The sequence below is a fragment of the Bufo bufo genome, chromosome 6, assembly GCF_905171765.1.
Source record: "Bufo bufo chromosome 6, aBufBuf1.1, whole genome shotgun sequence".
Classification (NCBI taxonomy): domain Eukaryota; kingdom Metazoa; phylum Chordata; class Amphibia; order Anura; family Bufonidae; genus Bufo; species Bufo bufo.
This window is the reverse complement of record NC_053394.1, coordinates 412,210,794-412,237,273: the sequence shown is the minus strand read 5'-3', so window position 1 is coordinate 412,237,273 and position 26,480 is coordinate 412,210,794. Positions and strand designations below refer to the sequence as shown.

The following is a 26,480-nucleotide window of genomic DNA, read 5'->3' as shown; positions in this document are numbered from 1 at the left end:
GCTGGGCTACTTTTTAGCCACTAAGTAATCCAGTTCAAAAGATCCACAAGAGGGAGACACAGGCAAACTTTACTCATTTATTGAAGCACTGCAAAAGCTAAATGGTTACATCCAGCCAACTTGATACAAAAAAGGGTCAATTGCCTGCCAGAGACGACTCAGCAACCCTCCGAGGTGTGCACAACAGGCCCAAATCAAACGTGGAGGAGGGGAGGTCCAAACAATTCATTCAGGTGATAAGCCAATTAACCAATCATCAGTCTTAATTGGATCCAGGGTGTGTGTGACGACACTGGGGCTGAATGGGTTGCTTGGTGCTGGAAACAACCGACAGCTGATGCAATTAGGAGATTGACAGACTAGATGCAGGTATTATATGCAAAAAGCAACACTGCACTGACTGGGCAGACAGAGGAGAAGCTGAAGGAGGCACGACACACACAACTTTCCACTTGCTTGGCTGGAAGGATGATGCTTGCAATCCATTTCAATTTCATTCTGTTTTTTCATACTGGATTAGAAGGGGTGCACCGGTCCTGGAGGTACTGCAATACCAGGTCAATGCGTGGAGTGGACAGAGCAAGCTCTTTTTCCATCTCCCTGTTCGAAAAATCCATTTAATATATGGTCCCCAGATAGGGGACGTATCAGATATTAAACTGATAAGAACAGATACTACACTTGATCTTAGCCAAAAGGCCGAGAAGCGATAACCTGAAAAGGGTTCGCAGTACAGGCCGATGGTCCCCAATGCAGAGCACTAATGAAGGCAATAGACTACTGTCCCCAGCCCAATACACAGTCCGGGAGGCTTCTTTCTCTCACAAACCGGGGAAAACGTTCACGCGCGTCCTACGCACAGAAGTCACACCAGCATGCTTCTTTTCGTGTTTGCTATCTGCATAGCTCCGCCCACACGCGACTTTTGGACACGCCTTTTCTTCGCACGAAATTCCTGGTGCGGTGCCAAAGCACGCCAAGCAGAAAGCATGATAGGAATAGTAGTGAGTGAAAGGAAAAAAAAAAAAAAAAAAAAGGATAACCATTGTTGATTGTGATGTCACGGCACCATTGTTGAGTGTTCCATCAGGGCCCTTGTGATGTCATCCAATAGCTGACCTTACTTGACCTCTTTGACCTCTTGACCTGACAAGGCTCTTGTGACACGCGCAGTGTTCCGTCCATTGAACAGACAAGGTAGGTCCAGCTGCATAGGAAGTGCTGGGCTACTTTTTAGCCACTAAGTAATCCAGTTCAAAAGATCCACAAGAGGGAGACACAGGCAAACTTTACTCATTTATTGAAGCACTGCAAAAGCTAAATGGTTACATCCAGCCAACTTGATACAAAAAAGGGTCAATTGCCTGCCAGAGACGACTCAGCAACCCTCCGAGGTGTGCACAACAGGCCCAAATCAAACGTGGAGGAGGGGAGGTCCAAACAATTCATTCAGGTGATAAGCCAATTAACCAATCATCAGTCTTAATTGGATCCAGGGTGTGTGTGACGACACTGGGGCTGAATGGGTTGCTTGGTGCTGGAAACAACCGACAGCTGATGCAATTAGGAGATTGACAGACTAGATGCAGGTATTATATGCAAAAAGCAACACTGCACTGACTGGGCAGACAGAGGAGAAGCTGAAGGAGGCACGACACACACAACTTTCCACTTGCTTGGCTGGAAGGATGATGCTTGCAATCCATTTCAATTTCATTCTGTTTTTTCATACTGGATTAGAAGGGGTGCACCGGTCCTGGAGGTACTGCAATACCAGGTCAATGCGTGGAGTGGACAGAGCAAGCTCTTTTTCCATCTCCCTGTTCGAAAAATCCATTTAATATATGGTCCCCAGATAGGGGACGTATCAGATATTAAACTGATAAGAACAGATACTACACTTGATCTTAGCCAAAAGGCCGAGAAGCGATAACCTGAAAAGGGTTCGCAGTACAGGCCGATGGTCCCCAATGCAGAGCACTAATGAAGGCAATAGACTACTGTCCCCAGCCCAATACACAGTCCGGGAGGCTTCTTTCTCTCACAAACCGGGGAAAACGTTCACGCGCGTCCTACGCACAGAAGTCACACCAGCATGCTTCTTTTCGTGTTTGCTATCTGCATAGCTCCGCCCACACGCGACTTTTGGACACGCCTTTTCTTCGCACGAAATTCCTGGTGCGGTGCCAAAGCACGCCAAGCAGAAAGCATGATAGGAATAGTAGTGAGTGAAAGGAAAAAAAAAAAAAAAAAAAAAAGGATAACCATTGTTGATTGTGATGTCACGGCACCATTGTTGAGTGTTCCATCAGGGCCCTTGTGATGTCATCCAATAGCTGACCTTACTTGACCTCTTTGACCTCTTGACCTGACAAGGCTCTTGTGACACGCGCAGTGTTCCGTCCATTGAACAGACAAGGTAGGTCCAGCTGCATAGGAAGTGCTGGGCTACTTTTTAGCCACTAAGTAATCCAGTTCAAAAGATCCACAAGAGGGAGACACAGGCAAACTTTACTCATTTATTGAAGCACTGCAAAAGCTAAATGGTTACATCCAGCCAACTTGATACAAAAAAGGGTCAATTGCCTGCCAGAGACGACTCAGCAACCCTCCGAGGTGTGCACAACAGGCCCAAATCAAACGTGGAGGAGGGGAGGTCCAAACAATTCATTCAGGTGATAAGCCAATTAACCAATCATCAGTCTTAATTGGATCCAGGGTGTGTGTGACGACACTGGGGCTGAATGGGTTGCTTGGTGCTGGAAACAACCGACAGCTGATGCAATTAGGAGATTGACAGACTAGATGCAGGTATTATATGCAAAAAGCAACACTGCACTGACTGGGCAGACAGAGGAGAAGCTGAAGGAGGCACGACACACACAACTTTCCACTTGCTTGGCTGGAAGGATGATGCTTGCAATCCATTTCAATTTCATTCTGTTTTTTCATACTGGATTAGAAGGGGTGCACCGGTCCTGGAGGTACTGCAATACCAGGTCAATGCGTGGAGTGGACAGAGCAAGCTCTTTTTCCATCTCCCTGTTCGAAAAATCCATTTAATATATGGTCCCCAGATAGGGGACGTATCAGATATTAAACTGATAAGAACAGATACTACACTTGATCTTAGCCAAAAGGCCGAGAAGCGATAACCTGAAAAGGGTTCGCAGTACAGGCCGATGGTCCCCAATGCAGAGCACTAATGAAGGCAATAGACTACTGTCCCCAGCCCAATACACAGTCCGGGAGGCTTCTTTCTCTCACAAACCGGGGAAAACGTTCACGCGCGTCCTACGCACAGAAGTCACACCAGCATGCTTCTTTTCGTGTTTGCTATCTGCATAGCTCCGCCCACACGCGACTTTTGGACACGCCTTTTCTTCGCACGAAATTCCTGGTGCGGTGCCAAAGCACGCCAAGCAGAAAGCATGATAGGAATAGTAGTGAGTGAAAGGAAAAAAAAAAAAAAAAAAAAAGGATAACCATTGTTGATTGTGATGTCACGGCACCATTGTTGAGTGTTCCATCAGGGCCCTTGTGATGTCATCCAATAGCTGACCTTACTTGACCTCTTTGACCTCTTGACCTGACAAGGCTCTTGTGACACGCGCAGTGTTCCGTCCATTGAACAGACAAGGTAGGTCCAGCTGCATAGGAAGTGCTGGGCTACTTTTTAGCCACTAAGTAATCCAGTTCAAAAGATCCACAAGAGGGAGACACAGGCAAACTTTACTCATTTATTGAAGCACTGCAAAAGCTAAATGGTTACATCCAGCCAACTTGATACAAAAAAGGGTCAATTGCCTGCCAGAGACGACTCAGCAACCCTCCGAGGTGTGCACAACAGGCCCAAATCAAACGTGGAGGAGGGGAGGTCCAAACAATTCATTCAGGTGATAAGCCAATTAACCAATCATCAGTCTTAATTGGATCCAGGGTGTGTGTGACGACACTGGGGCTGAATGGGTTGCTTGGTGCTGGAAACAACCGACAGCTGATGCAATTAGGAGATTGACAGACTAGATGCAGGTATTATATGCAAAAAGCAACACTGCACTGACTGGGCAGACAGAGGAGAAGCTGAAGGAGGCACGACACACACAACTTTCCACTTGCTTGGCTGGAAGGATGATGCTTGCAATCCATTTCAATTTCATTCTGTTTTTTCATACTGGATTAGAAGGGGTGCACCGGTCCTGGAGGTACTGCAATACCAGGTCAATGCGTGGAGTGGACAGAGCAAGCTCTTTTTCCATCTCCCTGTTCGAAAAATCCATTTAATATATGGTCCCCAGATAGGGCACGTATCAGATATTAAACTGATAAGAACAGATAAGGTTTTAACATAAATTTATTAAAGTATAAGTTTTGACAAAAGAAACAGGGGTATAATAAAAACATAAATATTATATTACATTAAGACAATGGTAAAGAATATAAGTTATAATACAATTGTGTTCCAGGCTGCTAAACACCATAAAGAATTGGCTTCTTTTATGCCCATATTTTTCTTATCTCTTAAGAAATAAATATATAATTCACTCAAAGCCATTTTCATACAGTTTCTTACATCAATGTCATCACGCTTAAATATTAAAATATTTCTAGTCTTCCAAATGGCATTTTTAAAACAGTTAATAATCATCCAGCAAACTCTTTGTTGCTTGGGTGTAGGGCAAGTAAAAAGTCCATATAAAACGTATTCGTGATTAAAATCTTTAAGACCACATATCCATTTAAAAAGAAGGCCCGCTCTCTTCCAAATCTCCTGAGCGTAGTGACAGTTCCAGAACAAGTGCAGCACCGTCTCATCATCTCCACATCTGTCTCTTGGACATCTGGCTCTCGCCACCAGCCCTCGCCTATATTGAAACTCACGGGTAGGGAGGCACTGGTGGGCGATTGCCCAGGACAGATCCTTGTGGATATTTGCTAGAAACTTCCCGTATACGTTCCGCCACACTTTTTTGGATCTATCCTGCGAGAAATTGGAAACTGTCACTACCTCCTCATTCTTTCGACACAGTTTTGACACTTTTCTCTGGTCCCCCAAAATGTCAGGCTCCAATTCTTGGAGGCGTAGGAGTCTGACCGTTTTTTCTAGGACCGCATAATGTTTAGGGGGACACAGAAGAACAGGAGCATTTAGAGAGGGACGGTACCATCTTTTAAAAACCATGCCCGTTGCATATTTTAAAAAATAACTAAAAATGCCATTAGATTTAAACATCTTAAAACAGAAACAGAAATATTTAATATAAAAGAAGTTAAAAAGGTTGGGAACATCTTTACCGCCATTGACTCTACTTTTATACATACTTTCACGCTTTAATTTTTCCATTGATGAACCCCATAAAAATTTAAAACAGATACGAGTTACTCTTTTAATATATAGATTTGAGGGGGGAAAAACCATTGCTATGTAAAGTAAAATAGGAATTAAAACCATTTTTATTATTAAAATTTTCCCCTCCATTGTAAGATTCCTCATGTTCCACATTAAAACCTTTTTCTCTATTTTATTAATTGCAATGTCCCAATTACAAACTCCATTATTAGCCTGATTAAAAATAACCCCTAAAATTTTTATTTGGTCTTGTTGCATTTGGATTCCAGATGTTATTGAAGAATCCCAATCCCCTATATAAAAACAGTCACATTTATTTACATTTAGTTTAAAACCTGAAGCTTCACAGAAAAAGGTGGTGTTCATTAGGGTACGTCTTAATGTCGGGGAGCTTGGACATAACACTGTAACATCATCCATGTAACTTAAAACCTTCAATTGATTACCCCCTCCCCCGGGGATTGGTACCCCCTTCACCATCTTATCTCGTCTTAACGTGGCTAGAAGGGGCTCTATTGCACAAATGAATAAAAAGGGGGATAGGGGGCACCCCTGTTTTACCCCTGATAAAAGAGGGACACCTTTTGTTAAAAAACCATTAACGGAAATGTGACTAAAGCAAGAACTATATAAAAGTTTAATTTTGTTTATTATAAAATCAGGCAAACATAATTTTTTTAAAACTATAAAAAGATATTCATGGGACACTCTGTCAAAGGCTTTTTCGAAGTCAAGTGATAAAATGGCAAGGGTCTGATTTCTGTCTTTAAAATACCAAATTACATCTCTTAAAATATTTAAAGCTTCAGCAATTGATCTACCAGGTACCCCACAAACCTGATTAGGATGTATTATTTTATCAATAAAAGGTTTAAGACGTACTGCTAAAAGTTTGGCTAAAATTTTATAATCTACGTTTAAAAGTGTAATGGGTCTCCAATTTTTTAACTGGCTTTTGTCCCCTTTTTTAAATAGCAAAGAAACTATCCCTTTCCTCCAGGACTGTGGCAGTTCTTTAACAGTGAAAGTTTCTTTGTATAATAAAAACATGTCACTTTTTAAAATTTCCCAAAAAGCTAGATAAAATTCTATGGGGAGCCCATCCTCACCCGGCGTTTTCCCGTTAGAAAAACTTTTAAAAGCAAATAAAAGCTCCTCTATGGTAAGATCACGGGATAAAACTTCTTGGTCTAAAATATCTAACTTAAAATCAAGGGAATTAATAACATCATTTAAAAAGGACATGTCAATAGATTTTTTATTAAAAAGAAATTGGTAAAAATTAAAAGTTGATTTTAGCATTCCATTTACTGTGGTTTCCCCTTCTAAATTTAAAATTACCTCACGCCTTTTATTTATTTTTTTAAAAAAGAAACGGGAACACTTTTCATCTTCTTCTAGGTATTTTACACGAGAGTTAAAAATTATTTGTTTACCTTTGTCCTCGATACATTTTTTTATTTCTGCTTTTAAATTAACCATATCTAGGTCTACCTCCATACCAATTTCTTTTAATTTAAACAAAACATTAAGACGTTTGTTAAGAACATTATACCATTGTTTCTTTTCCTTTGCTTTCTTCCTACCTGCTTTAATAAAAAATAATTTAATTTTAGGCTTTATGCCCTCCCACCAGTGCAGCACCGATTCATGGGAATTTCTTTCTTGCTGCCAGCACTGGTAGGTCCGCACAAATTCCGCCTTAATTTCAGGGTTTTCTAATAGCAAAACATTCAGCTTCCAATAACCTTTGTTTACCTTTTGTTCGTCCTCCGTCTCTAGCTGTGTCGATAAAAGCTTGTGATCTGAGAAAACATTGTCAACGAGTTCACATTTCAGGGGAGAAAAGTTATTGGAAGCAAACATAAAATCGATTCTGGAGTTCACTCTCCCATTGGACCAAGTGGCACCTGGGTCCGCCGGCAAGAGCGACCTCCAGCAATCCTTTAAGTTAAAATCCTCAATAAAATTTTTAAGCAGGTAGGAAGTGCGGTCCTTCCTGTTCCCATCACCCCCTTGCCTGGTTTCACCTTCACGAATACAATTAAAATCACCTCCTACCAGCAAGGGGGCGGAACCTGTACAAAACAATGGTAAAATGTTAAAAAGCTCCGCCCTCTCCTGTTTATCAGGAGGGGCGTATACATTTAAAACACGACATAAAAGACCCTTAAAACGTAAATGTATTAAAATTGCTCTGCCTGGTAAAATTTCGATCACAGATTGTATTTGTATAAAATTACCACGACACAGCACGCCAACACCAACAGATCTATTATTATTTGCCCCGGACCACACTGAAGGGCCCAGCTTCCAGTCTTTTTTAATATCGTTATACTCCATTCGATTTGGTATTCCGCATTCTTGTAATAGGCAAATATCAAAGTCCAAAGTCTCTAGGAAAGAAAATAAAGCCGCCCTGCGCACAGGACTCTTTAATGACCTCACATTCAGTGAGGAAATTTTTATAGACAAAGATGACATAAATATCAGGGAGAGTCAGTTTCTAGCTCAGAAGATGCTGCCTCCTCAATTTCTTGGGAGCAGGAGATACCAGGATCCGGACAAACAGAAAAAATGCTTTGGTCAGTCTCAGAGATGTGCTGCGATCCAATTTCTTTTCTAACCTCATCTTCTTTTGAGCTACGGGGTTTGGCTTTTCTCTGTGATCCATATCCTTCTTCCTCTCTTGTCCTTTTCGCCGTATGGGAGGTATCCATCGCATCGCCCACCGCTCTCTTCGTCTCTGGTTCAACGTTGTCATCTTGGACCTCTTTCTTCGTCTTTCCACTCGGCCTCTGCGGAATTCCCGTGTCTCTCCGTCTGTCTTTTACCGGAGTCCCCTCTACCACCGTCGTAGAGGGACTTGCCTCCGGATATCTCTCTGAATGCTGCCGCTCAGCATCAGAGGCCCTCCGCATCAGGCCTGGCTTAAATGGGGTCGCAGGGCCCGTCTGGGAAATCTCCGAGCTTTCCGCACCTTGGCCTTTCTTTGCCCTGCCCTGTACTCGTGCTGCACCAGGGCTAGGCTCGGGGCCACTCCACAAGCTTTCGGCTTGCGAAATAATGTCTTGGGAACACTCCTCTCTCGCCTTCAAAGAGTGTTTTCTGTCAAACTTTTTGACTTTCCCAGTCTGGCTGCTGGGGTTTCCCATCGGGCTCACCCCAGTCTTGCTTACTTTGTCCAGATTGTCTTTGGCCGAATCCTCTGTAAGGGTTACAGAGGATCGCCTACTCTTTCCCTGGTCCGGGTCGGCCAGGGGTCTTGCGGCCCTTGCAGAGCTAGTACAGCCCTGTTTAGACTCTCTGTTGGAATTATAGCCAGCCTCTACTTTCTCCCCCATCGGGCCGCCCGGTGGGGCTTTAGAGGACCCTGGCTCGGTTTCACCAGCCACCTTCGGTTCAGGTCCCGGGGCATTACCAACAGCACCCATATCTGTTATGGGCTGCTGCCTTGGCCCCGGCCTGGGTGTCTTTTGCCCGGTCACCACCACGGATGCTTTATACGTACGGGCTTTAAGAGGGCAGTCTTTATACTTGTGACCATTTTCGCCACATAGGTCACAGGCGTTGCAACTTGAGGCCACATGTCCCTCACTACCGCATCTGTTGCAACGTTTTACCCCTGAATCGCAGTTTTCTCTTGTATGCCCGAATCTTTGGCAGTTTCTGCAAAATGAGGGCATTTGGGAGTACAGGAGATAACCCCTGTTCCTCCCAATGGCAAAATTCGATGGCGGGTGAGAGAGACCCCCAATGCCTGCAGGGTCCTTCTCAAATTTCACAAAGTATTTCCTTTTGCCATTCCAAAAATTTTCCGAGTTTTTAACTTCATGTGAGAAGTGAACTTCTCGACAATACCGCCTGAGGAATAGAGTAACATCTTCCTCTGGTACAAATGGATTGTACATACATACAACCAAATGTACCGACTCCTCACCGTAGAGGAGCCCAAAATGGAGACCGTCAAGACGGTCATCGGCCTGGTCCGCAACCTGCAATGCTGCATAGATGTTATCACAACATGCTTTCGTGCAGAAGGTGATGGTATATAGGCCCTTATATTCCTGGTCTCGTAGACACAGGATGTCCTCCCTTCTGACCTGAAAAACACCGTTCAGGATTTCGGCCACAATATATCGTAGCGTCTTTCGATCCCGGAATTTTTCCGCCACCTCAATCCGGATGGACTGATGTATATGGGTTTCCCCATCCGCAAAGTCAAAGGAGAACGGCATCTCCACACGCCAAGGCCTAATCCCGACCCCGAAACCAAAAAAGGACACACACCCAGCGAGATGAGTCTCCAATCCAGTCCGGGGACGGGGACCTCAGATGTCCAAACGCCCAGATGAACACGCTCCAAAAAATAATAAATAAAGAACGCTCCCAGCGATAAATATCACTGATGAGCGCGATCGCCTCCCGTTGCCTGGGGACTAAGCCTATCCCCTATAGCAGCAAGGGGGCGCAACACGGGCTATAAACCCGTGCCGTCCCCCAAGGCCGAGGAATCGGGTACCCCAGGCACCTTCTGACCAAGACCCAATGTATCCCTACACTTGATCTTAGCCAAAAGGCCGAGAAGCGATAACCTGAAAAGGGTTCGCAGTACAGGCCGATGGTCCCCAATGCAGAGCACTAATGAAGGCAATAGACTACTGTCCCCAGCCCAATACACAGTCCGGGAGGCTTCTTTCTCTCACAAACCGGGGAAAACGTTCACGCGCGTCCTACGCACAGAAGTCACACCAGCATGCTTCTTTTCGTGTTTGCTATCTGCATAGCTCCGCCCACACGCGACTTTTGGACACGCCTTTTCTTCGCACGAAATTCCTGGTGCGGTGCCAAAGCACGCCAAGCAGAAAGCATGATAGGAATAGTAGTGAGTGAAAGGAAAAAAAAAAAAAAAAAAAAAAGGATAACCATTGTTGATTGTGATGTCACGGCACCATTGTTGAGTGTTCCATCAGGGCCCTTGTGATGTCATCCAATAGCTGACCTTACTTGACCTCTTTGACCTCTTGACCTGACAAGGCTCTTGTGACACGCGCAGTGTTCCGTCCATTGAACAGACAAGGTAGGTCCAGCTGCATAGGAAGTGCTGGGCTACTTTTTAGCCACTAAGTAATCCAGTTCAAAAGATCCACAAGAGGGAGACACAGGCAAACTTTACTCATTTATTGAAGCACTGCAAAAGCTAAATGGTTACATCCAGCCAACTTGATACAAAAAAGGGTCAATTGCCTGCCAGAGACGACTCAGCAACCCTCCGAGGTGTGCACAACAGGCCCAAATCAAACGTGGAGGAGGGGAGGTCCAAACAATTCATTCAGGTGATAAGCCAATTAACCAATCATCAGTCTTAATTGGATCCAGGGTGTGTGTGACGACACTGGGGCTGAATGGGTTGCTTGGTGCTGGAAACAACCGACAGCTGATGCAATTAGGAGATTGACAGACTAGATGCAGGTATTATATGCAAAAAGCAACACTGCACTGACTGGGCAGACAGAGGAGAAGCTGAAGGAGGCACGACACACACAACTTTCCACTTGCTTGGCTGGAAGGATGATGCTTGCAATCCATTTCAATTTCATTCTGTTTTTTCATACTGGATTAGAAGGGGTGCACCGGTCCTGGAGGTACTGCAATACCAGGTCAATGCGTGGAGTGGACAGAGCAAGCTCTTTTTCCATCTCCCTGTTCGAAAAATCCATTTAATATATGGTCCCCAGATAGGGGACGTATCAGATATTAAACTGATAAGAACAGATACTACACTTGATCTTAGCCAAAAGGCCGAGAAGCGATAACCTGAAAAGGGTTCGCAGTACAGGCCGATGGTCCCCAATGCAGAGCACTAATGAAGGCAATAGACTACTGTCCCCAGCCCAATACACAGTCCGGGAGGCTTCTTTCTCTCACAAACCGGGGAAAACGTTCACGCGCGTCCTACGCACAGAAGTCACACCAGCATGCTTCTTTTCGTGTTTGCTATCTGCATAGCTCCGCCCACACGCGACTTTTGGACACGCCTTTTCTTCGCACGAAATTCCTGGTGCGGTGCCAAAGCACGCCAAGCAGAAAGCATGATAGGAATAGTAGTGAGTGAAAGGAAAAAAAAAAAAAAAAAAAAAAGGATAACCATTGTTGATTGTGATGTCACGGCACCATTGTTGAGTGTTCCATCAGGGCCCTTGTGATGTCATCCAATAGCTGACCTTACTTGACCTCTTTGACCTCTTGACCTGACAAGGCTCTTGTGACACGCGCAGTGTTCCGTCCATTGAACAGACAAGGTAGGTCCAGCTGCATAGGAAGTGCTGGGCTACTTTTTAGCCACTAAGTAATCCAGTTCAAAAGATCCACAAGAGGGAGACACAGGCAAACTTTACTCATTTATTGAAGCACTGCAAAAGCTAAATGGTTACATCCAGCCAACTTGATACAAAAAAGGGTCAATTGCCTGCCAGAGACGACTCAGCAACCCTCCGAGGTGTGCACAACAGGCCCAAATCAAACGTGGAGGAGGGGAGGTCCAAACAATTCATTCAGGTGATAAGCCAATTAACCAATCATCAGTCTTAATTGGATCCAGGGTGTGTGTGACGACACTGGGGCTGAATGGGTTGCTTGGTGCTGGAAACAACCGACAGCTGATGCAATTAGGAGATTGACAGACTAGATGCAGGTATTATATGCAAAAAGCAACACTGCACTGACTGGGCAGACAGAGGAGAAGCTGAAGGAGGCACGACACACACAACTTTCCACTTGCTTGGCTGGAAGGATGATGCTTGCAATCCATTTCAATTTCATTCTGTTTTTTCATACTGGATTAGAAGGGGTGCACCGGTCCTGGAGGTACTGCAATACCAGGTCAATGCGTGGAGTGGACAGAGCAAGCTCTTTTTCCATCTCCCTGTTCGAAAAATCCATTTAATATATGGTCCCCAGATAGGGGACGTATCAGATATTAAACTGATAAGAACAGATACTACACTTGATCTTAGCCAAAAGGCCGAGAAGCGATAACCTGAAAAGGGTTCGCAGTACAGGCCGATGGTCCCCAATGCAGAGCACTAATGAAGGCAATAGACTACTGTCCCCAGCCCAATACACAGTCCGGGAGGCTTCTTTCTCTCACAAACCGGGGAAAACGTTCACGCGCGTCCTACGCACAGAAGTCACACCAGCATGCTTCTTTTCGTGTTTGCTATCTGCATAGCTCCGCCCACACGCGACTTTTGGACACGCCTTTTCTTCGCACGAAATTCCTGGTGCGGTGCCAAAGCACGCCAAGCAGAAAGCATGATAGGAATAGTAGTGAGTGAAAGGAAAAAAAAAAAAAAAAAAAAAGGATAACCATTGTTGATTGTGATGTCACGGCACCATTGTTGAGTGTTCCATCAGGGCCCTTGTGATGTCATCCAATAGCTGACCTTACTTGACCTCTTTGACCTCTTGACCTGACAAGGCTCTTGTGACACGCGCAGTGTTCCGTCCATTGAACAGACAAGGTAGGTCCAGCTGCATAGGAAGTGCTGGGCTACTTTTTAGCCACTAAGTAATCCAGTTCAAAAGATCCACAAGAGGGAGACACAGGCAAACTTTACTCATTTATTGAAGCACTGCAAAAGCTAAATGGTTACATCCAGCCAACTTGATACAAAAAAGGGTCAATTGCCTGCCAGAGACGACTCAGCAACCCTCCGAGGTGTGCACAACAGGCCCAAATCAAACGTGGAGGAGGGGAGGTCCAAACAATTCATTCAGGTGATAAGCCAATTAACCAATCATCAGTCTTAATTGGATCCAGGGTGTGTGTGACGACACTGGGGCTGAATGGGTTGCTTGGTGCTGGAAACAACCGACAGCTGATGCAATTAGGAGATTGACAGACTAGATGCAGGTATTATATGCAAAAAGCAACACTGCACTGACTGGGCAGACAGAGGAGAAGCTGAAGGAGGCACGACACACACAACTTTCCACTTGCTTGGCTGGAAGGATGATGCTTGCAATCCATTTCAATTTCATTCTGTTTTTTCATACTGGATTAGAAGGGGTGCACCGGTCCTGGAGGTACTGCAATACCAGGTCAATGCGTGGAGTGGACAGAGCAAGCTCTTTTTCCATCTCCCTGTTCGAAAAATCCATTTAATATATGGTCCCCAGATAGGGGACGTATCAGATATTAAACTGATAAGAACAGATACTACACTTGATCTTAGCCAAAAGGCCGAGAAGCGATAACCTGAAAAGGGTTCGCAGTACAGGCCGATGGTCCCCAATGCAGAGCACTAATGAAGGCAATAGACTACTGTCCCCAGCCCAATACACAGTCCGGGAGGCTTCTTTCTCTCACAAACCGGGGAAAACGTTCACGCGCGTCCTACGCACAGAAGTCACACCAGCATGCTTCTTTTCGTGTTTGCTATCTGCATAGCTCCGCCCACACGCGACTTTTGGACACGCCTTTTCTTCGCACGAAATTCCTGGTGCGGTGCCAAAGCACGCCAAGCAGAAAGCATGATAGGAATAGTAGTGAGTGAAAGGAAAAAAAAAAAAAAAAAAAAAAGGATAACCATTGTTGATTGTGATGTCACGGCACCATTGTTGAGTGTTCCATCAGGGCCCTTGTGATGTCATCCAATAGCTGACCTTACTTGACCTCTTTGACCTCTTGACCTGACAAGGCTCTTGTGACACGCGCAGTGTTCCGTCCATTGAACAGACAAGGTAGGTCCAGCTGCATAGGAAGTGCTGGGCTACTTTTTAGCCACTAAGTAATCCAGTTCAAAAGATCCACAAGAGGGAGACACAGGCAAACTTTACTCATTTATTGAAGCACTGCAAAAGCTAAATGGTTACATCCAGCCAACTTGATACAAAAAAGGGTCAATTGCCTGCCAGAGACGACTCAGCAACCCTCCGAGGTGTGCACAACAGGCCCAAATCAAACGTGGAGGAGGGGAGGTCCAAACAATTCATTCAGGTGATAAGCCAATTAACCAATCATCAGTCTTAATTGGATCCAGGGTGTGTGTGACGACACTGGGGCTGAATGGGTTGCTTGGTGCTGGAAACAACCGACAGCTGATGCAATTAGGAGATTGACAGACTAGATGCAGGTATTATATGCAAAAAGCAACACTGCACTGACTGGGCAGACAGAGGAGAAGCTGAAGGAGGCACGACACACACAACTTTCCACTTGCTTGGCTGGAAGGATGATGCTTGCAATCCATTTCAATTTCATTCTGTTTTTTCATACTGGATTAGAAGGGGTGCACCGGTCCTGGAGGTACTGCAATACCAGGTCAATGCGTGGAGTGGACAGAGCAAGCTCTTTTTCCATCTCCCTGTTCGAAAAATCCATTTAATATATGGTCCCCAGATAGGGGACGTATCAGATATTAAACTGATAAGAACAGATACTACACTTGATCTTAGCCAAAAGGCCGAGAAGCGATAACCTGAAAAGGGTTCGCAGTACAGGCCGATGGTCCCCAATGCAGAGCACTAATGAAGGCAATAGACTACTGTCCCCAGCCCAATACACAGTCCGGGAGGCTTCTTTCTCTCACAAACCGGGGAAAACGTTCACGCGCGTCCTACGCACAGAAGTCACACCAGCATGCTTCTTTTCGTGTTTGCTATCTGCATAGCTCCGCCCACACGCGACTTTTGGACACGCCTTTTCTTCGCACGAAATTCCTGGTGCGGTGCCAAAGCACGCCAAGCAGAAAGCATGATAGGAATAGTAGTGAGTGAAAGGAAAAAAAAAAAAAAAAAAAAAAGGATAACCATTGTTGATTGTGATGTCACGGCACCATTGTTGAGTGTTCCATCAGGGCCCTTGTGATGTCATCCAATAGCTGACCTTACTTGACCTCTTTGACCTCTTGACCTGACAAGGCTCTTGTGACACGCGCAGTGTTCCGTCCATTGAACAGACAAGGTAGGTCCAGCTGCATAGGAAGTGCTGGGCTACTTTTTAGCCACTAAGTAATCCAGTTCAAAAGATCCACAAGAGGGAGACACAGGCAAACTTTACTCATTTATTGAAGCACTGCAAAAGCTAAATGGTTACATCCAGCCAACTTGATACAAAAAAGGGTCAATTGCCTGCCAGAGACGACTCAGCAACCCTCCGAGGTGTGCACAACAGGCCCAAATCAAACGTGGAGGAGGGGAGGTCCAAACAATTCATTCAGGTGATAAGCCAATTAACCAATCATCAGTCTTAATTGGATCCAGGGTGTGTGTGACGACACTGGGGCTGAATGGGTTGCTTGGTGCTGGAAACAACCGACAGCTGATGCAATTAGGAGATTGACAGACTAGATGCAGGTATTATATGCAAAAAGCAACACTGCACTGACTGGGCAGACAGAGGAGAAGCTGAAGGAGGCACGACACACACAACTTTCCACTTGCTTGGCTGGAAGGATGATGCTTGCAATCCATTTCAATTTCATTCTGTTTTTTCATACTGGATTAGAAGGGGTGCACCGGTCCTGGAGGTACTGCAATACCAGGTCAATGCGTGGAGTGGACAGAGCAAGCTCTTTTTCCATCTCCCTGTTCGAAAAATCCATTTAATATATGGTCCCCAGATAGGGGACGTATCAGATATTAAACTGATAAGAACAGATACTACACTTGATCTTAGCCAAAAGGCCGAGAAGCGATAACCTGAAAAGGGTTCGCAGTACAGGCCGATGGTCCCCAATGCAGAGCACTAATGAAGGCAATAGACTACTGTCCCCAGCCCAATACACAGTCCGGGAGGCTTCTTTCTCTCACAAACCGGGGAAAACGTTCACGCGCGTCCTACGCACAGAAGTCACACCAGCATGCTTCTTTTCGTGTTTGCTATCTGCATAGCTCCGCCCACACGCGACTTTTGGACACGCCTTTTCTTCGCACGAAATTCCTGGTGCGGTGCCAAAGCACGCCAAGCAGAAAGCATGATAGGAATAGTAGTGAGTGAAAGGAAAAAAAAAAAAAAAAAAAAAGGATAACCATTGTTGATTGTGATGTCACGGCACCATTGTTGAGTGTTCCATCAGGGCCCTTGTGATGTCATCCAATAGCTGACCTTACTTGACCTCTTTGACCTCTTGACCTGACAAGGCTCTTGTGACACGCGCAGTGTTCCGTCCATTGAACAGACAAGGTAGGTCCAGCTGCATAGGAAGTGCTGGGCTACTTTTTAGCCACTAAGTAATCCAGTTCAAAAGATCCACAAGAGGGAGACACAGGCAAACTTTACTCATTTATTGAAGCACTGCAAAAGCTAAATGGTTACATCCAGCCAACTTGATACAAAAAAGGGTCAATTGCCTGCCAGAGACGACTCAGCAACCCTCCGAGGTGTGCACAACAGGCCCAAATCAAACGTGGAGGAGGGGAGGTCCAAACAATTCATTCAGGTGATAAGCCAATTAACCAATCATCAGTCTTAATTGGATCCAGGGTGTGTGTGACGACACTGGGGCTGAATGGGTTGCTTGGTGCTGGAAACAACCGACAGCTGATGCAATTAGGAGATTGACAGACTAGATGCAGGTATTATATGCAAAAAGCAACACTGCACTGACTGGGCAGACAGAGGAGAAGCTGAAGGAGGCACGACACACACAACTTTCCACTTGCTTGGCTGGAAGGATGATGCTTGCAATCCATTTCAATTTCATTCTGTTTTTTCATACTGGATTAGAAGGGGTGCACCGGTCCTGGAGGTACTGCAATACCAGGTCAATGCGTGGAGTGGACAGAGCAAGCTCTTTTTCCATCTCCCTGTTCGAAAAATCCATTTAATATATGGTCCCCAGATAGGGGACGTATCAGATATTAAACTGATAAGAACAGATACTACACTTGATCTTAGCCAAAAGGCCGAGAAGCGATAACCTGAAAAGGGTTCGCAGTACAGGCCGATGGTCCCCAATGCAGAGCACTAATGAAGGCAATAGACTACTGTCCCCAGCCCAATACACAGTCCGGGAGGCTTCTTTCTCTCACAAACCGGGGAAAACGTTCACGCGCGTCCTACGCACAGAAGTCACACCAGCATGCTTCTTTTCGTGTTTGCTATCTGCATAGCTCCGCCCACACGCGACTTTTGGACACGCCTTTTCTTCGCACGAAATTCCTGGTGCGGTGCCAAAGCACGCCAAGCAGAAAGCATGATAGGAATAGTAGTGAGTGAAAGGAAAAAAAAAAAAAAAAAAAAAGGATAACCATTGTTGATTGTGATGTCACGGCACCATTGTTGAGTGTTCCATCAGGGCCCTTGTGATGTCATCCAATAGCTGACCTTACTTGACCTCTTTGACCTCTTGACCTGACAAGGCTCTTGTGACACGCGCAGTGTTCCGTCCATTGAACAGACAAGGTAGGTCCAGCTGCATAGGAAGTGCTGGGCTACTTTTTAGCCACTAAGTAATCCAGTTCAAAAGATCCACAAGAGGGAGACACAGGCAAACTTTACTCATTTATTGAAGCACTGCAAAAGCTAAATGGTTACATCCAGCCAACTTGATACAAAAAAGGGTCAATTGCCTGCCAGAGACGACTCAGCAACCCTCCGAGGTGTGCACAACAGGCCCAAATCAAACGTGGAGGAGGGGAGGTCCAAACAATTCATTCAGGTGATAAGCCAATTAACCAATCATCAGTCTTAATTGGATCCAGGGTGTGTGTGACGACACTGGGGCTGAATGGGTTGCTTGGTGCTGGAAACAACCGACAGCTGATGCAATTAGGAGATTGACAGACTAGATGCAGGTATTATATGCAAAAAGCAACACTGCACTGACTGGGCAGACAGAGGAGAAGCTGAAGGAGGCACGACACACACAACTTTCCACTTGCTTGGCTGGAAGGATGATGCTTGCAATCCATTTCAATTTCATTCTGTTTTTTCATACTGGATTAGAAGGGGTGCACCGGTCCTGGAGGTACTGCAATACCAGGTCAATGCGTGGAGTGGACAGAGCAAGCTCTTTTTCCATCTCCCTGTTCGAAAAATCCATTTAATATATGGTCCCCAGATAGGGGACGTATCAGATATTAAACTGATAAGAACAGATACTACACTTGATCTTAGCCAAAAGGCCGAGAAGCGATAACCTGAAAAGGGTTCGCAGTACAGGCCGATGGTCCCCAATGCAGAGCACTAATGAAGGCAATAGACTACTGTCCCCAGCCCAATACACAGTCCGGGAGGCTTCTTTCTCTCACAAACCGGGGAAAACGTTCACGCGCGTCCTACGCACAGAAGTCACACCAGCATGCTTCTTTTCGTGTTTGCTATCTGCATAGCTCCGCCCACACGCGACTTTTGGACACGCCTTTTCTTCGCACGAAATTCCTGGTGCGGTGCCAAAGCACGCCAAGCAGAAAGCATGATAGGAATAGTAGTGAGTGAAAGGAAAAAAAAAAAAAAAAAAAAAGGATAACCATTGTTGATTGTGATGTCACGGCACCATTGTTGAGTGTTCCATCAGGGCCCTTGTGATGTCATCCAATAGCTGACCTTACTTGACCTCTTTGACCTCTTGACCTGACAAGGCTCTTGTGACACGCGCAGTGTTCCGTCCATTGAACAGACAAGGTAGGTCCAGCTGCATAGGAAGTGCTGGGCTACTTTTTAGCCACTAAGTAATCCAGTTCAAAAGATCCACAAGAGGGAGACACAGGCAAACTTTACTCATTTATTGAAGCACTGCAAAAGCTAAATGGTTACATCCAGCCAACTTGATACAAAAAAGGGTCAATTGCCTGCCAGAGACGACTCAGCAACCCTCCGAGGTGTGCACAACAGGCCCAAATCAAACGTGGAGGAGGGGAGGTCCAAACAATTCATTCAGGTGATAAGCCAATTAACCAATCATCAGTCTTAATTGGATCCAGGGTGTGTGTGACGACACTGGGGCTGAATGGGTTGCTTGGTGCTGGAAACAACCGACAGCTGATGCAATTAGGAGATTGACAGACTAGATGCAGGTATTATATGCAAAAAGCAACACTGCACTGACTGGGCAGACAGAGGAGAAGCTGAAGGAGGCACGACACACACAACTTTCCACTTGCTTGGCTGGAAGGATGATGCTTGCAATCCATTTCAATTTCATTCTGTTTTTTCATACTGGATTAGAAGGGGTGCACCGGTCCTGGAGGTACTGCAATACCAGGTCAATGCGTGGAGTGGACAGAGCAAGCTCTTTTTCCATCTCCCTGTTCGAAAAATCCATTTAATATATGGTCCCCAGATAGGGGACGTATCAGATATTAAACTGATAAGAACAGATACTACACTTGATCTTAGCCAAAAGGCCGAGAAGCGATAACCTGAAAAGGGTTCGCAGTACAGGCCGATGGTCCCCAATGCAGAGCACTAATGAAGGCAATAGACTACTGTCCCCAGCCCAATACACAGTCCGGGAGGCTTCTTTCTCTCACAAACCGGGGAAAACGTTCACGCGCGTCCTACGCACAGAAGTCACACCAGCATGCTTCTTTTCGTGTTTGCTATCTGCATAGCTCCGCCCACACGCGACTTTTGGACACGCCTTTTCTTCGCACGAAATTCCTGGTGCGGTGCCAAAGCACGCCAAGCAGAAAGCATGATAGGAATAGTAGTGAGTGAAAGGAAAAAAAAAAAAAAAAAAAAAGGATAACCATTGTTGATTGTGATGTCACGGCACCATTGTTGAGTGTTCCATCAGGGCCCTTGTGATGTCATCCAATAGCTGACCTTACTTGACCTCTTTGACCTCTTGACCTGACAAGGCTCTTGTGACACGCGCAGTGTTCCGTCCATTGAACAGACAAGGTAGGTCCAGCTGCATAGGAAGTGCTGGGCTACTTTTTAGCCACTAAGTAATCCAGTTCAAAAGATCCACAAGAGGGAGACACAGGCAAACTTTACTCATTTATTGAAGCACTGCAAAAGCTAAATGGTTACATCCAGCCAACTTGATACAAAAAAGGGTCAATTGCCTGCCAGAGACGACTCAGCAACCCTCCGAGGTGTGCACAACAGGCCCAAATCAAACGTGGAGGAGGGGAGGTCCAAACAATTCATTCAGGTGATAAGCCAATTAACCAATCATCAGTCTTAATTGGATCCAGGGTGTGTGTGACGACACTGGGGCTGAATGGGTTGCTTGGTGCTGGAAACAACCGACAGCTGATGCAATTAGGAGATTGACAGACTAGATGCAGGTATTATATGCAAAAAGCAACACTGCACTGACTGGGCAGACAGAGGAGAAGCTGAAGGAGGCACGACACACACAACTTTCCACTTGCTTGGCTGGAAGGATGATGCTTGCAATCCATTTCAATTTCATTCTGTTTTTTCATACTGGATTAGAAGGGGTGCACCGGTCCTGGAGGTACTGCAATACCAGGTCAATGCGTGGAGTGGACAGAGCAAGCTCTTTTTCCATCTCCCTGTTCGAAAAATCCATTTAATATATGGTCCCCAGATAGGGGACGTATCAGATATTAAACTGATAAGAACAGATACTACACTTGATCTTAGCCAAAAGGCCGAGAAGCGATAACCTGAAAAGGGTTCGCAGTACAGGCCGATGGTCCCCAATGCAGAGCACTAATGAAGGCAATAGACTACTGTCCCCAGCCCAATACACAGTCCGGGAGGCTTCTTTCTCTCACAAACCGGGGAAAACGTTCACGCGCGTCCTACGCACAGAAGTCACACCAGCATGCTTCTTTTCGTGTTTGCTATCTGCATAGCTCCGCCCACACGCGACTTTTGGACACGCCTTTTCTTCGCACGAAATTCCTGGTGCGGTGCCAAAGCACGCCAAGCAGAAAGCATGATAGGAATAGTAGTGAGTGAAAGGAAAAAAAAAAAAAAAAAAAAAAGGATAACCATTGTTGATTGTGATGTCACGGCACCATTGTTGAGTGTTCCATCAGGGCCCTTGTGATGTCATCCAATAGCTGACCTTACTTGACCTCTTTGACCTCTTGACCTGACAAGGCTCTTGTGACACGCGCAGTGTTCCGTCCATTGAACAGACAAGGTAGGTCCAGCTGCATAGGAAGTGCTGGGCTACTTTTTAGCCACTAAGTAATCCAGTTCAAAAGATCCACAAGAGGGAGACACAGGCAAACTTTACTCATTTATTGAAGCACTGCAAAAGCTAAATGGTTACATCCAGCCAACTTGATACAAAAAAGGGTCAATTGCCTGCCAGAGACGACTCAGCAACCCTCCGAGGTGTGCACAACAGGCCCAAATCAAACGTGGAGGAGGGGAGGTCCAAACAATTCATTCAGGTGATAAGCCAATTAACCAATCATCAGTCTTAATTGGATCCAGGGTGTGTGTGACGACACTGGGGCTGAATGGGTTGCTTGGTGCTGGAAACAACCGACAGCTGATGCAATTAGGAGATTGACAGACTAGATGCAGGTATTATATGCAAAAAGCAACACTGCACTGACTGGGCAGACAGAGGAGAAGCTGAAGGAGGCACGACACACACAACTTTCCACTTGCTTGGCTGGAAGGATGATGCTTGCAATCCATTTCAATTTCATTCTGTTTTTTCATACTGGATTAGAAGGGGTGCACCGGTCCTGGAGGTACTGCAATACCAGGTCAATGCGTGGAGTGGACAGAGCAAGCTCTTTTTCCATCTCCCTGTTCGAAAAATCCATTTAATATATGGTCCCCAGATAGGGGACGTATCAGATATTAAACTGATAAGAACAGATACTACACTTGATCTTAGCCAAAAGGCCGAGAAGCGATAACCTGAAAAGGGTTCGCAGTACAGGCCGATGGTCCCCAATGCAGAGCACTAATGAAGGCAATAGACTACTGTCCCCAGCCCAATACACAGTCCGGGAGGCTTCTTTCTCTCACAAACCGGGGAAAACGTTCACGCGCGTCCTACGCACAGAAGTCACACCAGCATGCTTCTTTTCGTGTTTGCTATCTGCATAGCTCCGCCCACACGCGACTTTTGGACACGCCTTTTCTTCGCACGAAATTCCTGGTGCGGTGCCAAAGCACGCCAAGCAGAAAGCATGATAGGAATAGTAGTGAGTGAAAGGAAAAAAAAAAAAAAAAAAAAAGGATAACCATTGTTGATTGTGATGTCACGGCACCATTGTTGAGTGTTCCATCAGGGCCCTTGTGATGTCATCCAATAGCTGACCTTACTTGACCTCTTTGACCTCTTGACCTGACAAGGCTCTTGTGACACGCGCAGTGTTCCGTCCATTGAACAGACAAGGTAGGTCCAGCTGCATAGGAAGTGCTGGGCTACTTTTTAGCCACTAAGTAATCCAGTTCAAAAGATCCACAAGAGGGAGACACAGGCAAACTTTACTCATTTATTGAAGCACTGCAAAAGCTAAATGGTTACATCCAGCCAACTTGATACAAAAAAGGGTCAATTGCCTGCCAGAGACGACTCAGCAACCCTCCGAGGTGTGCACAACAGGCCCAAATCAAACGTGGAGGAGGGGAGGTCCAAACAATTCATTCAGGTGATAAGCCAATTAACCAATCATCAGTCTTAATTGGATCCAGGGTGTGTGTGACGACACTGGGGCTGAATGGGTTGCTTGGTGCTGGAAACAACCGACAGCTGATGCAATTAGGAGATTGACAGACTAGATGCAGGTATTATATGCAAAAAGCAACACTGCACTGACTGGGCAGACAGAGGAGAAGCTGAAGGAGGCACGACACACACAACTTTCCACTTGCTTGGCTGGAAGGATGATGCTTGCAATCCATTTCAATTTCATTCTGTTTTTTCATACTGGATTAGAAGGGGTGCACCGGTCCTGGAGGTACTGCAATACCAGGTCAATGCGTGGAGTGGACAGAGCAAGCTCTTTTTCCATCTCCCTGTTCGAAAAATCCATTTAATATATGGTCCCCAGATAGGGGACGTATCAGATATTAAACTGATAAGAACAGATACTACACTTGATCTTAGCCAAAAGGCCGAGAAGCGATAACCTGAAAAGGGTTCGCAGTACAGGCCGATGGTCCCCAATGCAGAGCACTAATGAAGGCAATAGACTACTGTCCCCAGCCCAATACACAGTCCGGGAGGCTTCTTTCTCTCACAAACCGGGGAAAACGTTCACGCGCGTCCTACGCACAGAAGTCACACCAGCATGCTTCTTTTCGTGTTTGCTATCTGCATAGCTCCGCCCACACGCGACTTTTGGACACGCCTTTTCTTCGCACGAAATTCCTGGTGCGGTGCCAAAGCACGCCAAGCAGAAAGCATGATAGGAATAGTAGTGAGTGAAAGGAAAAAAAAAAAAAAAAAAAAAGGATAACCATTGTTGATTGTGATGTCACGGCACCATTGTTGAGTGTTCCATCAGGGCCCTTGTGATGTCATCCAATAGCTGACCTTACTTGACCTCTTTGACCTCTTGACCTGACAAGGCTCTTGTGACACGCGCAGTGTTCCGTCCATTGAACAGACAAGGTAGGTCCAGCTGCATAGGAAGTGCTGGGCTACTTTTTAGCCACTAAGTAATCCAGTTCAAAAGATCCACAAGAGGGAGACACAGGCAAACTTTACTCATTTATTGAAGCACTGCAAAAGCTAAATGGTTACATCCAGCCAACTTGATACAAAAAAGGGTCAATTGCCTGCCAGAGACGACTCAGCAACCCTCCGAGGTGTGCACAACAGGCCCAAATCAAACGTGGAGGAGGGGAGGTCCAAACAATTCATTCAGGTGATAAGCCAATTAACCAATCATCAGTCTTAATTGGATCCAGGGTGTGTGTGACGACACTGGGGCTGAATGGGTTGCTTGGTGCTGGAAACAACCGACAGCTGATGCAATTAGGAGATTGACAGACTAGATGCAGGTATTATATGCAAAAAGCAACACTGCACTGACTGGGCAGACAGAGGAGAAGCTGAAGGAGGCACGACACACACAACTTTCCACTTGCTTGGCTGGAAGGATGATGCTTGCAATCCATTTCAATTTCATTCTGTTTTTTCATACTGGATTAGAAGGGGTGCACCGGTCCTGGAGGTACTGCAATACCAGGTCAATGCGTGGAGTGGACAGAGCAAGCTCTTTTTCCATCTCCCTGTTCGAAAAATCCATTTAATATATGGTCCCCAGATAGGGGACGTATCAGATATTAAACTGATAAGAACAGATACTACACTTGATCTTAGCCAAAAGGCCGAGAAGCGATAACCTGAAAAGGGTTCGCAGTACAGGCCGATGGTCCCCAATGCAGAGCACTAATGAAGGCAATAGACTACTGTCCCCAGCCCAATACACAGTCCGGGAGGCTTCTTTCTCTCACAAACCGGGGAAAACGTTCACGCGCGTCCTACGCACAGAAGTCACACCAGCATGCTTCTTTTCGTGTTTGCTATCTGCATAGCTCCGCCCACACGCGACTTTTGGACACGCCTTTTCTTCGCACGAAATTCCTGGTGCGGTGCCAAAGCACGCCAAGCAGAAAGCATGATAGGAATAGTAGTGAGTGAAAGGAAAAAAAAAAAAAAAAAAAAAAGGATAACCATTGTTGATTGTGATGTCACGGCACCATTGTTGAGTGTTCCATCAGGGCCCTTGTGATGTCATCCAATAGCTGACCTTACTTGACCTCTTTGACCTCTTGACCTGACAAGGCTCTTGTGACACGCGCAGTGTTCCGTCCATTGAACAGACAAGGTAGGTCCAGCTGCATAGGAAGTGCTGGGCTACTTTTTAGCCACTAAGTAATCCAGTTCAAAAGATCCACAAGAGGGAGACACAGGCAAACTTTACTCATTTATTGAAGCACTGCAAAAGCTAAATGGTTACATCCAGCCAACTTGATACAAAAAAGGGTCAATTGCCTGCCAGAGACGACTCAGCAACCCTCCGAGGTGTGCACAACAGGCCCAAATCAAACGTGGAGGAGGGGAGGTCCAAACAATTCATTCAGGTGATAAGCCAATTAACCAATCATCAGTCTTAATTGGATCCAGGGTGTGTGTGACGACACTGGGGCTGAATGGGTTGCTTGGTGCTGGAAACAACCGACAGCTGATGCAATTAGGAGATTGACAGACTAGATGCAGGTATTATATGCAAAAAGCAACACTGCACTGACTGGGCAGACAGAGGAGAAGCTGAAGGAGGCACGACACACACAACTTTCCACTTGCTTGGCTGGAAGGATGATGCTTGCAATCCATTTCAATTTCATTCTGTTTTTTCATACTGGATTAGAAGGGGTGCACCGGTCCTGGAGGTACTGCAATACCAGGTCAATGCGTGGAGTGGACAGAGCAAGCTCTTTTTCCATCTCCCTGTTCGAAAAATCCATTTAATATATGGTCCCCAGATAGGGGACGTATCAGATATTAAACTGATAAGAACAGATACTACACTTGATCTTAGCCAAAAGGCCGAGAAGCGATAACCTGAAAAGGGTTCGCAGTACAGGCCGATGGTCCCCAATGCAGAGCACTAATGAAGGCAATAGACTACTGTCCCCAGCCCAATACACAGTCCGGGAGGCTTCTTTCTCTCACAAACCGGGGAAAACGTTCACGCGCGTCCTACGCACAGAAGTCACACCAGCATGCTTCTTTTCGTGTTTGCTATCTGCATAGCTCCGCCCACACGCGACTTTTGGACACGCCTTTTCTTCGCACGAAATTCCTGGTGCGGTGCCAAAGCACGCCAAGCAGAAAGCATGATAGGAATAGTAGTGAGTGAAAGGAAAAAAAAAAAAAAAAAAAAAAGGATAACCATTGTTGATTGTGATGTCACGGCACCATTGTTGAGTGTTCCATCAGGGCCCTTGTGATGTCATCCAATAGCTGACCTTACTTGACCTCTTTGACCTCTTGACCTGACAAGGCTCTTGTGACACGCGCAGTGTTCCGTCCATTGAACAGACAAGGTAGGTCCAGCTGCATAGGAAGTGCTGGGCTACTTTTTAGCCACTAAGTAATCCAGTTCAAAAGATCCACAAGAGGGAGACACAGGCAAACTTTACTCATTTATTGAAGCACTGCAAAAGCTAAATGGTTACATCCAGCCAACTTGATACAAAAAAGGGTCAATTGCCTGC

The 26,480-nt window shown here is 45.7% G+C and overlaps 17 non-coding genes across 17 annotated transcripts; all 17 read right to left on the bottom strand.

Moving 5' to 3' along the window:
• Positions 1 to 520: 520 nt before the first annotated feature.
• Positions 521 to 711, bottom strand: LOC121006330. Its single transcript, XR_005780187.1, has one exon. It is a non-coding gene; the product is annotated as a U2 spliceosomal RNA (small nuclear RNA).
• Positions 712 to 1,740: 1,029 nt separating this feature from the next.
• On the bottom strand, positions 1,741 to 1,931 carry LOC121006329. The gene has a single exon (XR_005780186.1). It is a non-coding gene; the product is annotated as a U2 spliceosomal RNA (small nuclear RNA).
• Positions 1,932 to 2,962: 1,031 nt separating this feature from the next.
• On the bottom strand, positions 2,963 to 3,153 carry LOC121006328. Its single transcript, XR_005780185.1, has one exon. It is a non-coding gene; the product is annotated as a U2 spliceosomal RNA (small nuclear RNA).
• Positions 3,154 to 4,183: 1,030 nt separating this feature from the next.
• LOC121006435 lies at positions 4,184 to 4,366 on the bottom strand. The gene has a single exon (XR_005780274.1). It is a non-coding gene; the product is annotated as a U2 spliceosomal RNA (small nuclear RNA).
• Positions 4,367 to 10,973: 6,607 nt separating this feature from the next.
• Positions 10,974 to 11,164, bottom strand: LOC121006326. The gene has a single exon (XR_005780184.1). It is a non-coding gene; the product is annotated as a U2 spliceosomal RNA (small nuclear RNA).
• Positions 11,165 to 12,195: 1,031 nt separating this feature from the next.
• LOC121006325 lies at positions 12,196 to 12,386 on the bottom strand. Its single transcript, XR_005780183.1, has one exon. It is a non-coding gene; the product is annotated as a U2 spliceosomal RNA (small nuclear RNA).
• Positions 12,387 to 13,416: 1,030 nt separating this feature from the next.
• On the bottom strand, positions 13,417 to 13,607 carry LOC121006324. The gene has a single exon (XR_005780182.1). It is a non-coding gene; the product is annotated as a U2 spliceosomal RNA (small nuclear RNA).
• A 1,031-nt stretch (positions 13,608 to 14,638) lies between these two features.
• Positions 14,639 to 14,829, bottom strand: LOC121006322. The gene has a single exon (XR_005780180.1). It is a non-coding gene; the product is annotated as a U2 spliceosomal RNA (small nuclear RNA).
• Positions 14,830 to 15,860: 1,031 nt separating this feature from the next.
• On the bottom strand, positions 15,861 to 16,051 carry LOC121006321. Its single transcript, XR_005780179.1, has one exon. It is a non-coding gene; the product is annotated as a U2 spliceosomal RNA (small nuclear RNA).
• Positions 16,052 to 17,081: 1,030 nt separating this feature from the next.
• On the bottom strand, positions 17,082 to 17,272 carry LOC121006320. The gene has a single exon (XR_005780178.1). It is a non-coding gene; the product is annotated as a U2 spliceosomal RNA (small nuclear RNA).
• A 1,030-nt stretch (positions 17,273 to 18,302) lies between these two features.
• Positions 18,303 to 18,493, bottom strand: LOC121006319. Its single transcript, XR_005780177.1, has one exon. It is a non-coding gene; the product is annotated as a U2 spliceosomal RNA (small nuclear RNA).
• A 1,030-nt stretch (positions 18,494 to 19,523) lies between these two features.
• LOC121006318 lies at positions 19,524 to 19,714 on the bottom strand. The gene has a single exon (XR_005780176.1). It is a non-coding gene; the product is annotated as a U2 spliceosomal RNA (small nuclear RNA).
• Positions 19,715 to 20,744: 1,030 nt separating this feature from the next.
• On the bottom strand, positions 20,745 to 20,935 carry LOC121006317. Its single transcript, XR_005780175.1, has one exon. It is a non-coding gene; the product is annotated as a U2 spliceosomal RNA (small nuclear RNA).
• Positions 20,936 to 21,966: 1,031 nt separating this feature from the next.
• LOC121006315 lies at positions 21,967 to 22,157 on the bottom strand. The gene has a single exon (XR_005780174.1). It is a non-coding gene; the product is annotated as a U2 spliceosomal RNA (small nuclear RNA).
• Positions 22,158 to 23,187: 1,030 nt separating this feature from the next.
• Positions 23,188 to 23,378, bottom strand: LOC121006314. Its single transcript, XR_005780173.1, has one exon. It is a non-coding gene; the product is annotated as a U2 spliceosomal RNA (small nuclear RNA).
• Positions 23,379 to 24,408: 1,030 nt separating this feature from the next.
• LOC121006313 lies at positions 24,409 to 24,599 on the bottom strand. Its single transcript, XR_005780172.1, has one exon. It is a non-coding gene; the product is annotated as a U2 spliceosomal RNA (small nuclear RNA).
• Positions 24,600 to 25,630: 1,031 nt separating this feature from the next.
• LOC121006312 lies at positions 25,631 to 25,821 on the bottom strand. Its single transcript, XR_005780171.1, has one exon. It is a non-coding gene; the product is annotated as a U2 spliceosomal RNA (small nuclear RNA).
• Positions 25,822 to 26,480: the final 659 nt, after the last annotated feature.